A 13,861-nucleotide genomic window follows, 5' to 3' on the forward strand; every position below is an offset into this window, starting at 1 on the left:
TAGTTTGCACGTTTAGGAATTTATGAAATTTAGTAAACCATGATAAATAAAACATACTCTCATTTTGAAAAGCTAACTCTTTCAAAGTGATTCTAAAATTGGGAAATAATGATTTTTTCCTTGATGTTTCGTTACGTTAACGTTACTAACTTCAGCCTCATTTGACACAATCGTTGACAATCCATATTACAATTCATAACCTGTCGTTGCATATCAGTGGCTAACTATCATATTGACGGATCAATAATAAACTACCAAGATTTTTCTTTTTATTCAAATTTGAGCTTGAGTTTTAACGTAAACGGTAACGAATTTCGTAGATATATTTGTAAAACATTGCGTAGTTTTTTTCAACTAAACTTTTTTCTGACCTACTTGGATTTTTACCGTATCCGCATTTTGAGGCTAGCAGTTTGATCCATTTTTCGTATGACGATACCTGAAGAACTAATGAATGGTGAGGATTTTGGTCGCAGTCGATGCGATTATTTCTCAGAGTAAAACTGATTTTTGTTACGGTAGACCGAAAATCCCGTTTTACACCTACGTAACACTTTACAACCTTGGTATTAAAATAGCGATTATAGATTTCGAGTAAAATCAAATAAACGATCTCTGAATTATTTTTCAAAATAAATGATTCTTTCTGTGCCTTCAAGCCTCTTGATAAACTGAAGTTACATCTTTTTAACCTACGTTTTATTCATTTATTTATTATTTTTTTTTCATTATTGTTACGAATCTCATTTTTATGTTCCACATGTACCAAAATCCTGTTAAATGTACGGAATTTATCACCCTAATTACCTTCAGTTGTAAACAGTTACTTGTACGAAATTTTCTTATAATTCAAATAATATTTAAATCACTATAATTGTAAGGATGCCAATTTCACTAGAAATTCCTTGCAATTGCAGTGAGCGAAATTCTTTTTAGTCAAGATTTATAATTTGTTCACGACTCTGCGACTAATCGTAAAACGTCCAACCGCACGACCTGCAACCTGCATTCATCTTTTTGTGCCATCGTCCCAACTGTAAAACTTACTGATATTTTTTACCCAGAATCCCAATGTATTTATTCTCAATCCGTTATATCTACTTATGAGTCTCTTAATGAATTTTTATTAGCTGAAGAATCCACACCTCTTTGAAATTTTTCGCGGAATTCAAATCTCTGAAACTTCGACACTCATCGGTGACCACAACTTCTGAAGGCGTTTCTAAAAGTGGAATAAAATTTTTATTTTTTGCGAATAAAAAGCGAATTATTCAACTAGTTTAGTGACAGGCGTTTTTTTTGTGTAGTGTACAGACAAGTTCGAGTAATAAATGAAATTCGTAAAAATGTCGGCTTCTGTGGTTGGCAAAAAAAAAAAAAAACAGCATAGATACAATTTTCTGCGCGAAACATTCATCAGCAAATGAGAACAAACATTATTCGATGGCTTAGAAGTTCGTTGAAATATATTGTTTACCGACGATTCGTGTGAATTGAGAAAAATTTAAACAACACTACCCAAAATCGTTGAAACGATTTTAGTAAAGAAGATAGAAATATTTGTTCTAGTTTTGAAAATGGTAAAAATTATCGTCCAGCAATGAAGAATGGTCCGGACCTTGTACTATAATAAGAAAAAGTCATGACAAAGCGGAGATGATATTGTTAAAGGTGAGTTGAGAGAAATGTTTCACAGAATTTGATAGCGATTTTGACTTTGAATTAAAAAAACAGACAAAACGAAAAAATATATCTATCCTCCATGAACGCACCTCGTGTATGAAGTGTCAGTCATTGTTACGAAAATTTCACAAAACAACATGTAGGAAGACTGGATATTACGTGACTTCCGGTAGAGCGCAGGCTAGTTAAACTAATTATCGAAATGGTGGGATCGAATGAAACCGAATCAAAACAGGCTACACTTGCATTAGACACAATGTAAACAGTATGAAATGAAACATAACGATAAGAATAAGGAAACTTGAATTCGTTATAATTTGGATTTAATTAGTGTCAAGTTATTCGTTTATTTTTCTTAAAGTGAATTTCTTTTTATTACGGTAATGATCATTTTTTGGGAGGTCATTTTTCAGAATTGCTTTTGGTTCTATGCCAGCGAATATTATCACACGATTCAAGATTAAATGCGCGTTTTTCAATCACTCTAATCGTTTCTTTATGTAAATTTAACTGAACTTCATATCATTACAGTTGAAGCTGTGCTTGAATTAGTGAATATTAAACTGTCTAACGTGCTTAATTTACATGTACAATGTCTTGTTCACTTTTTATGCTAGTATTATCACGTTGACCGATGAAATCTGCGCGTTTTATTGCGTCTGATGTGCAGGAGAAAATTTTCATTCACATCCAAAACTGGTGCGATTCGGGTCACGCCGTTATTCAACCTAGCCTGAGACGTTTAAGGTGCAAGTTATAGCACAAAAACAAAAAGTGTACAATATTTTTATTCAAGTCCTCTGAAGGAAGAAGCAAAAAACAAAATTATTGTCACAGCAATATCGGTTTGATAACATTAAGGAAAAACAAATGAAATTTCGAGCGTATAATATAATATTGTTTGTAATAATCAATAATCTTGAAACCACGTTTGTTGTTTTTTTTTGTTTTTTTTTTAGTGGAGTAAAGAGAATATATTTTTAATAAATTACACGTTGTTGAGAGGAAGTCATGGGATGTTAATTTTTTGGCATTCAAATGATTTTTGAGTGTGACGTTCACATGACTTGTACGAAGTACTGATTCAGAAAGAAAAGAAAATTCTTGTAGAAAATCGTGGATTTTGAAAAATCTTAAAAAAATGATAACGAATATCTTTTCAACTAGGAAAAAACGATTATGAAGAAAACAAAAAAAGATTAGGAGAAATTGCATTCCAATGATCGGAGCGAAATAAATGGCAAATTTGAAAAAAAAAAAACTCCCAAAAATACAACGTGCAGATTGTTTACATGGCGGGGAATCGAATGAATCACAACTTTTATTTTATCTACTGCTGGACCCGGACGATGAGTCAGCCACGTGCATCGCTCTTCAAATCTCACTTCCGTTCACATTGTGTGGAATATCCTGTACATGTGGTATTGCTAGCCGGTTTGAATTGACACGGAACAAGAATACGAGGTGGGTTTATTCGGAAAGTAGTTACGAAGTTTTCATGAGTTGAACGGGTAGTTTTGTCGTGATTTTTCATGTCGGTTAGAAAATGGTGATTTTCACTTATCCCAAAAGAACTGAAAAAGAAATGTCTTTGTCAGTTGTAAAATATTGCAAATAAATTTCTTCTGGCGTGATATCTCAATATTGTACCCTTCGTACTCTTCTTACGAAATAAAACAAGTTTCTCCGAGTTGCAACATGTTGTTAAATTATTTTCTCAAAACCAAAGTTCTTCTAAACTTCAACGTGTCCATAGAATAGTTTTCATAAAAATACATGTTCACCTTTTTTTTTCATCCAACATGTTTGTTTCAAAGTGAAATATAATTCTCTCAAACGTAACATGTCCGGCAAAAATGTCCGATAAGAATTCAAAGTTTTCCCTGTTTCATTTGAACACTACTTTCAAAGTTGATATTTTTTTTTTGTTTCGAATCCAGCACATGGCAACAAGATTTCTCTCAAAGCGAAAAATGTTCTATTGAATTGCGACATGTTGCAACGTACGTCCAATTTGCTTTCATGTTACACATTTCTTTCATATTGTAAAAAAAAATCTCATCGACTAAAACATGTTTCAACTATATTCCTTGTGAATTAATTCTCAACTTCCTGTACTTGACTGTAAAAATAGCCGATAAAAATAATTTTCGCGCTAGAACTTATTACGTAAAAGAAAGTGGTAAAATTCTGCAAATAGATGGATCGACCTTCACGATCCGAGCACATCGTCGGGAATTATCGCAAGGTGTAAACTCGGCTCAGTAACCGTGAGCACAAGTTCACCTCGGCGTAACTCGCGGTGGTTAATTGAGTAACGAAATTGCGATAACAGCGAACCTTGGGAAGGATAATTTAATCCATGTCCGGTACGACATGGCATTGGGTACGAAATAGCGTAGCTGATGCCTCCACAGGTTCTGTTCCTGGTCAAGTCAATGCCTGGCTACCGTAGTAGAGTTAGAATGATGACGTCAAGGAGAGAGCCACCTTGGCGGTGTAAGTAGGTTGAGAATTATTCGTTACATATAAATCGACAGAATACACGTAGATCCTTAGTAAGTTGTACTCGAAGATGTCATACCGTGAGTAATCTTCGACTGAGCAGGCCGAGAATATAACCGAAGAGAGAAAAGATTCTCGTTGAGAAAGGGAAAAAAAACTTTGGTTATAAGGTAAGTGTACCAGTTATTGACCCAATTATTGTGCCTTATATTTTTCAAAATTATAAATTCACGGCAAATATTATGAATTCCTTGATGACCAGAACCAACTGCTAGATGATTAGACACTGTGAATTTATTTTTCGGTAATTTTAGAACTAAATATCGAATAGATACGAACGAAAGAGATCAGTAATTGGAACAGGGTCAAGAACTGGGACACTTACTTTTAGCGACGCATCATTAACTGAATGGGGTTTTGAAGTAGCCAAGAACACAAGGAGAATATCGTATTTTATGGGCGAAAATACTTCGCCGAAGATAAAACACTCGTGTGAAATATTACTCTGTAAAACAGGTATCGTTAAAAAAAACTGTTTGAATATTGTTGGAATTACGAAAAACGAGGTACGCGTAACCATTTTGCGCTATCGTCGATCCTTTTTTGATAGTTGCAACGCAAAATCAGTTTGTTCGGTTTACTCTACTTCTTTAGTTGAATAAGACTTCAACGTCAATTTATTGTTGCACGAGCATTAAATTTTCGCAACAGTTACGAGAAAATCTAGTAACAGTGATCGTAATGAGAAAGAATAGTAACGGATACCAGACTTTCCGGTAACAGCTAGAAAACTAATTTTCATTTTCTATCTAGAACTATATTTTTCAATTATGGTAAAAAATGAAAATAGTTAAGAACTGAGCGGTAACCGGAACTAAAAATTTCTCTCATTGTCAGTGTACTGCTGCGGTATATTATGTTAACCGTATTATTGGTATTGAGTTCTCGAAATTTTCGAGAGTAGGAAAAGAAATTTGGCAATGGTGCGAAGTCCGGGAACTGTGGATTTTCGCATCGTAAAATAGTTCTAGCGATAATAAGAAATCTGACGAAGAATCGAGAGTTAGACAGAATGAAACCGATTAGGAGTTAGCCAAATGGGCACATGAGGCCGTGGATTTGTCCTTTGGGATTTTCGACACTGATTTGTTTGCAGCAAACGTAAATGCAAAATCTAGCAAATTTATCTCCTGGCAGACAACTTATTTATCACGAAAAACACAACTGTCACGGATGACACAGAAGAACGTAATAACGTTTTTGGGCATCGACCTTGTCCCTAGGGATGAAGGCGCGTTTGGTTTAAAATTTTTGAAAATCTGTGGCGGATTGAGCAACTGGCTTTACTACTCGTTGATGTAGAGAACAGGATGACTCGGCGTGGTTTATCATTCGCGTAATATTATTTCTTCGTTTGATTTCTGTAATGTGATTATAAAATTTGAGAACGAAAAAAGAAGAAGGAATAAAAATGCTTGGGAAATTGTATTTTACACTTTTTGAAAACTTCTAATCGTCAGACTTTTGCGAAAATTTTAAAATATCGTAGAAAAGTCAGAAGGAAAAAATATAGAAAAATACGTAACTCCATTTACGAATATAGCTGTGCAAAGAAATCAAAGCGTCATATTCACTACGGATATCGTACCGTAATTAATTTAGCTGCGGATGTATGTGTGCAATTCAAGTTGCGCGACCGTTTACGGTTAATTGTTATAATAATACTATTGAGCAACAATATATAAATGTGTCGAGGATGACGAAATAATGAAGTTGCCGTCCGTCGCTGTCTTATATTCTTCCGAAGGGATATATATATTAAGAATATATATATATATATATATTGTAACGTGGCGTTTCAGAGTCGCCCGTCACAACGGCACACAACCGTTATTTATCTTTAGGAAACGCGTCCTCAGCGGGGTACTCCAACCGAACTCGATACAAAATAGGCAATAATTACTTTTAACTAATTCTTTCTTTGTAAATTCTGTATTTCGCGCTTCGGCGCACGCTAATAAGGTACTTGGTCGACAACGATCCCGACCGCCGAGGGATTGATAGCTACCGTTTTCAGCTCTCGACGACTTCATACTATACTGGCTACCCGGGTGCACTTGTCTTGCTACCGGGGTAGCATCCACCCGAACCTTCCGCATCGCCTCGACTGCCGGCGAACAGGGAGATAAAAATCCCCCCGACGGCCGAGGACACCGCTCCTCAAGGAGGAACCAGCCGCCCGCTTTATCGGACGCCGTAAGGATGGCACGAAGGGCAGACCGTAGCCTGCCGTCTTCCGACCCCAAACCATTACGTCCAGATTGATAAACCCATCGTTCCGAGGATCGACGCAGCATTCCTGTCGGCCAGAACTAATCACGCGAATCATGGTCCACGGTTTTGAGTTGCGTTAAGCCGCCGTATGACTGCGTGATCTCCTTGAAGAAGTCCCCAATGATAGGCAACCTGGACAGTAAACTGAAGCAGCTATTAAATCGTACGAGTTGGCGTCAATGACGAAATCACGAGCAGCACATTACGCCACATCTAGCGGTAATCTTCGAAAACGCATGAGGTCAACCAACCAAGCAAAGGGAAGAAGAATCACCTCACGGCAGCGACGAGATCGGCGAGCCGAACTCCGACCTCCGTCTATTCTACGCTTGACCCGCTGACCGACAGCTGTCTCAATCCGTATTCTCTCTATTCTCCCATTTTTGAGCTACCGATCCTTCCTCCTTTACCGCTATCGTTTCTATCGTTGATCATCCCGCTACCGTTTCTTCTATCGTTAGATTTCTCCTGTAAATTCGTTTCATCCTTCCTTCCTTCCTTTCCGTTTTGCTAATTCTAAGTTGTTATTAAAAATAAATTCAGTGTTGTGGGCCTGAAGTCACCGATTAAGGTAAAGCTTCTGCCTTGTATTGTATCGTTACGAAGTTGCTCATAATTTCGATTCTTTCTTATGGTATTTATCGATTTTGTGTGAATTATGGTCCACGGCTTAGAGTTGCGTTAGAGTAGAGTCGCCGTGTGACTGCATGATTTCAGTAATTAATAATTTCCGTGTCTGAGCGACCTCGTAACTGCCGAATAATTAATTCTCCTGTATTTATGAATTTTTATTAGTCTGCTTCTGTAGTCTCTATCGTATTTTGAGCCCTGTTGGCTTTACCTTTCGTCTCATAATTATTTGTAACAGTAGGGTGCCTTACATTTTATTTCTGTTATTGCTTGTTATACTTTTATTTATTTTCGTGCCTATCGTATCGTATATCGAGTTCCTTGGAGTACAGCCGAGCGTAGAATCAGCCTCTAAATATTACCGCACCTTTTTCTATTGCTATTGGCAATTTTATATTATTTTTGCCTGTTATTCCTTTCTCTGTATCTTGTCAAGTTAAGTTCTGCGTATTATTCTTGATCCTTTTGTACTGCGGTGTATTTAGTGTATTTCTTTATTTTGTGAACTCTCCGAAATTCTCACTCTCTCATAATTCTGTACTTTGTATTGTCTCGAAAGTTATGTTTAGGAATTCATTGTTCAATTTCTCCGATCCGTAATTATTGTAAACTATTGATTCTATCGATTATGAATAACTCTACCGAAAATTATCTAATCGATCGTTTACGCTACCGATTGTGTAAATTGTTAACGAATGTCAATCTTTCGTACTGGTTATAATCTATGGTAAATTCGTCGTATTATCCACCGAGCTATCGTTCCTTCGTTTTCTACCGATTAAGCGATTGTAGTAAAGTTCTCACTCTCGTTTTTAATTGACAGAATAATAATTTCCCTAGCGTCATTTGCAACTTGGGTAAGATCACGTCGCCCAGTGACGAGTAGTTTTAAGTAAATTCTTACATTATATCGCTTCTCCCGACCTACGTTCATTTTTCTCTGTCAACTGCCGTCTCTCGTTTCAAAGCTACCGTTTAATTCTATTCTACCGAAATTATTGTGAACAACGATTGCTTGTTTTATTAACTACCGCTGTCGATACCATTTCATTTGCCTGTCTCAACCCTGTAATCTTCTCGACGATATATGATCGATTGACCTGTTCATTTTTCCTGACTTGAGTTCATTCTTCATTTAATTATTTTCTTTAATTCTGTAATTATTGTTGTTGAATGCCGCCACTCTGCCAGTTCGTGTGAGTACCTGAGCCTAGCCAGCCGTACAACGGGTTCTCTGTTTATTTTTCGTACGGTTTCGTGTTATTTTTGTTGATTCGTATTATTGTTTGAAAATAGACGCTAACGCGTCTGGCGCCCAACGTGATTGATTTTGTTATAGTTTAATGTTCTGAATAAGTGGAGAGTCGCGCCAAAGTGTCAACGGCAAGTCCTCATCCGAGGGTAACAGAATTTAGCGTTACAATATATATTGTAACGTTTTAAGAGGTTGCAAAATAAATATGGGTTCGCGAGGTTATTTAAACAATCAATTAAAGGCGCAAATAAAATGTTATGGAAAAGCTTTAATACCAGAAAACGTGTTTTCAGCTTAAAGTCTGAAACAAGACTGTTTTTACAATAATGTTAGTTGACGCAACAAACTTATTCTTTTTAAAGACATAAGAGGTTTATAAACTTGTTTTATCTATGATGACACTACTAGATCATCAAAAAGGGGGTAAGACAGGTGATTTCACCCTTTGTAACAATATGTATATATACATAAATCAGAGTAACTTGTAGATCGTATTAGTTTATATTTGCATAAGCTTCATAACTGTATAAAAAAAAAACTCTGGATATAAAGATGCAAACTTATAACATATCAGTTTATAATGTTTTTCACACATTGACGAATTTCTAGTTAATTGTTTTAAATCGATATCTGCATCGTTTTTTTCTTTTCTTGTTTTTCCTTCTCTCGAGGAACGAATGCCGAGATTAAGAGAGAGAGAGAGAGAGAGAGAGAGAGAGAGAGAGAGAGAGAGAGAGAGAGAGAGAGAGAGAGAGAGAGAGAGAGAAAGAGCAACGCGATACAGTTGACAATAATTATCAGCTGGACAATGAACAAAAATATCAATTGATCATCGAACAAGCAAACTCAAGCAAATAAATAATCAGATACATGTTACATATAATATACAAACTTGCAGAGAGAACCTTGATCGTCAAATGATTCCGTCATGTAGGCCACATTCCTCACTTAAACTCTGGACGAGAGTAGACTGAGTCTCTCTCTCTCTCTCTCTCTCTCTCTCTCTCTCTCTCTCTTTCTTTCCAACAGCAGCTGCTCGCACACCGAAGAAAGATTCAGCATTTTTGTACCCGCAATCGCATGTTGATTCAACTTTTGTTTTAATCGCGGTTTCATGTATATAAATATATATATATGTAGGTGTATAAACATTTACATTAGATATATGTTCGTAGTACACGTCATTCGATGAAAGTTTGTATATGAAGATAAAATTAATCGCAGCCAGTTTAATATGTGTGGATCTGACACTGAACTGACTTCGCTACATTTTTCAGCCGTCCTATTTACATTGAATTCCTATACACCATATTGTATTAAGATTTTGTGCAATGTCGCTGCAAAAAATTTGCCACCGGCACGCAAAATTCCCTAAGGGTATTATTTTTACTGTATAAAAAAATGCCACAGCTTCTTTCAAATTATTGGTGATAGAAACGCGAACACGATACAAACAAACATAAAGATACGTGAGTATAACTATAGAACCTGCGTAGTTATAGAAAAGTGTAAGACGAATAAAACGGTTTGAAAATTTTTTAAGTATCGTACGAAAAAAGGAGACGAGTATGAAAGTAAATTTGCTTGGTGCTTTTTTGGTTTGAAGTTCACAATAAAAGAACTGGAAAATTCTTGATAAATATTTATGTAAACTATTTTTAGGGAAAATTTTTCATTAAAATACATTTGTTTTCAAGATATCAAGAAAAAATTGGCCTCCAAGAGCCTAAAAATTTATTTTATAACGATATAACAGGAAAAATACTGCGTTTTATGCGTAAACTTTACGTAATATATATTATTAGCTTATCTGTACGAAAGTTCATCGATTCGGGTGAACAGTGTTGAATAAAAAAAAAAAGGAAAAGAAGTAGAGAATCGAAAAAACTTTTAGAGTTGGGGTATTCATTGACGTTGGTTTTTACAAAATTGAGCAATCAATCTCGTTGTCTTGCACAAAATCAGTGCGATGATTTATACAAAATGATTTTCAAACCAAGGTTGCAAAAAATATGATTCACCTACGAATTGCCATCGAGTTCCTTATCATATACAGTATAATTGCTGGATTAAGTTGCGTATCATCAGCTGTCTTATTTTTTTCTTTTATTTTTATTTTTCTTATTCGCATATAATGATACGGTTTACTTACATAACATTTGGCCAAACAGCGGTATCGCGGTAAATTCAATGACCAGCTACATAACTCAGTGGTCGTCGACGTACTGTTTATAAAACTCAGATTGATCTAAAAAAAAACGATATATTTAACGCAATAATGTTTGTGACATAAATTCTAAACACAATGACTTTGCTGATTTCCTCCGTTTAAATGATTGATTATAATTCGAAATTACTATACTGAATGTATAAATCGTAAATTTAATTCCAAAACGATCATTTTCTGTCAAGGTCAGAAACAAATGAATCGTTTCTGACAAAAATTTTGCATAAAAATATCAACACCTAAGAATAATTCTCGGATTTTCAGATTTTCTGAATTCCAGGTAAAATTTCGAATTCCTACGATAAAATCTGAAATACTATTGTTGAACCACCGCTAGATGTCGCAACTCTCTCGCAAGCAATACATACTGAAGATTAGTGGATTACCTTCAGATAATAGATCTGCAAGCAGCGACTCATCTCACAGTTTAAGTTTAACCCCGACCGATTCAAAAATCTTATCGAATCACTGTGAACTCATTTCGAGAGGCGAGTCGCATTAGAAACAAAGAACAGTAGTTATTTTTCTAAACCAGGAATCCTGTGAATTTTCCCAAAAATTAACATTCATTCAAAGTATTGATACACGAAAAACGATCTGGATGTATCGACCATCGTTAACGGGACCCGGTGGTCTAGAATTTTCGAAAAATCGATTTTTTTTTTCAATATTTCGAAAATATAGTATCTTAAGAATATACTGTGAAAATTTGGCAATGATATTCACAGTATTTCAAGTTTTACAGCCCATTGAAGGTCGGCGCGAAAGTAAGTAGAAAGGTCGGTCAGCTCGGTGAATAGTTCTATCGTTCGTAGAAAAGCAGCTGCTACCTGAGTTGTCTACCTGAGTTGTAGTGAAAATATGAGAGAAGAGTATGAGAAGACTGAAGGGACATTGTATGCCGCGGGAATTGCAGATTACTGTAAGTGCACGTTCAAGTCTAATTTTTTTGAGAAAATACTCATTTGAAATTTTAAATTAATAAAAAATAAAAAAATTATTCAACCGAATCACTTGAAATTTGGATATGTTGTTCACAACATGTATGACTATCGTCGGAACTGGAATCATAATTTTATTTAAATAATTTCCTATTGTTTACACTAAAAAACTAGTGAAAAAGACACGATTTTACGAACTTTTTTTTCAAAAACGCGCCATTTTGTCAATTTTTAATTTTTTCGATTTGTTGTAGTTCCGACCATAACTGCACTCTTTCTGATTAAGAATCTTCTTGAATTTTTTGTTTCAGATGCGTAGAAGTCTCGAAATCACCCACGTCTTCCGGGTCCGATTTTTCGAGAGGGTCATCTTCAGCGACATTTTTATAATAATAAATATTGTTTTTAAAATAAAAAAAAAAATTTTTATTGGTACGCTCAATAAACGTAGTAATAAGCCTGAAAAGTTGAAACATCGTTTTTTAAATTTTTAATGGCAAAAAAAAATCGTGAAAATAGGTGAATTTTTCGTGCTCTAGACCACCGAGTCCCCTTAATCGACACAATTTGATTATATTCTTAGTCATTCCGACGATTCCACATTTATGACTCCCTGCTTTTGACCTATCTAATTATCGAATTTTCCATACTTCAGCTTTCTACGTTGTGTAAATATTATAAAATAGATTTTCGCATCTCGGAAATCTCGATATTGCGACCGTTCTATTTTCTGTTCTCTTTCTACGCTTTCATACTCCCACCTTGAAAATCAAGATCGCAATCCGGATACTCCGAAGAGAACCGTACAGATTTTCGCAAGAAATGACAAGAGTTTATTCGACTAGTCGCTGAAACTCGCTTTTGTTGCACGAATCTGAGAACGTACTATACATAATTTGACGTGTACATGCGAGGTAACGTAAATCCGTGCTGGAAGAAAGTTGCGTCTACTTTCATCAATAACCGCACTGCGTTAGCAGGCATAGAAGCAGCAACAGCACCGACACGTCTGACAAACAGATAAAAATACTTTTCGTCTACCTGCCGCTCGGCAAAAGATAGAAAAAAAAAAAAAACCAAACGAACAAGGGAAATGAAAAAAACAAGATTCTGAACCCACGTGGAAGGAAAGGTCGATCACCGCAGCATTCAGGTACACAAGGTTTCAGCGATTGCGAGTGATGGTGCGTTTACACCCGCACAAAAATGCCTCTACAGTCATGCCTGCAATTCATCCGCATACTTAAGGGTCATGTAGTAGTCCTACCGTTACCGACCGAGAAAATTCGCCCGTTTTCTTCCTCTGTTAAGTGAACAAACGAACGGAAAGTGTTCATATTTCTACGGTGCATCGCTGTTTCTAGCGAAATTCAAGAAAGCTACTCGTATCCCGAAAATCGTAATCAAAATTTGTGGTTTTTTGACACGCGTTGCTATTTACTCATTTCCCGCATTTCAGGGGCCAAAAAGTGCCTAGTTGTGATAATTCGCGCAATGCCGGAAAGAATGAGTAGTGAAATGAGCCACCGTTAGACTGTTTTCACGCAATATTGAGGTCGCTAGACGAGAACTAGGAATGAAAATAATCTCGTAAGTAAAAGATGATCTCACCGTTCGTGAACGTTCCTTGGTTCGTTCCTTTTTGACGATTTTCGGGATATGAGCAACTTGCCTGAATACAGCTACAAAAGAGCGATGCACCCGATTGCTCGGTCGGTAAGAGTAGGAGTATCACGTGACCGTAAACATACGTTCATATTCATTCCGGTCAGCAACTGATTTGAATATACGTATATGTTTATACGGGTGTGTGTATTATATGCCTCGGCGTCAGAAAAGAAAAAAATTCAAGAACATGATATTTATACAAGAAGCGTGTTCGTTGTTCCAGACCGCGAACGAAGGTGCGCAGACTCGTGGATATTATAGGTATGAACGTGAAGACGGCAACGGTGAAAGAAAAGAATTTCTTCGAATTAGCAGCTCGCAGATCCGGGTGAAAATTCGTGGTGTTCTTTTTTTCCTTCTTCTTTATGCCTCGATAGATATGTAAAGTTATTCACTCGGTGTCAGAGAAACGGTACTTTTGTTTTTGTCGTTTTTCAATAGCCATGTGCAACTTGTCGGGTTTCGAGTGAGAATTTACTTGCACTTTATTGTTTGAGAATTTGGTTTCGACGCTACGTATAACCGATAGTAAAATTATTAACAAATATTTTGAACGGATAACCTGAATAAAAAAATTATCTCTCTATTGTAGCAAAAAATTCTTCATTTCAATTTCTT

The 13,861-nt window shown here is 36.0% G+C and overlaps 1 protein-coding gene across 2 annotated transcripts in view; it reads left to right on the forward strand.

Moving 5' to 3' along the window:
• Nucleotides 1-13,861, forward strand: part of LOC124182461 (sphingomyelin phosphodiesterase) — a 45,702-nt gene that overhangs the window by 1,321 nt on the left and 30,520 nt on the right. The gene's annotated exons all lie outside the window — the stretch shown is intronic.

This window comes from Neodiprion fabricii, chromosome 5, assembly GCF_021155785.1.
Source record: "Neodiprion fabricii isolate iyNeoFabr1 chromosome 5, iyNeoFabr1.1, whole genome shotgun sequence".
Taxonomy (NCBI): Eukaryota; Metazoa; Arthropoda; class Insecta; order Hymenoptera; family Diprionidae; genus Neodiprion; species Neodiprion fabricii.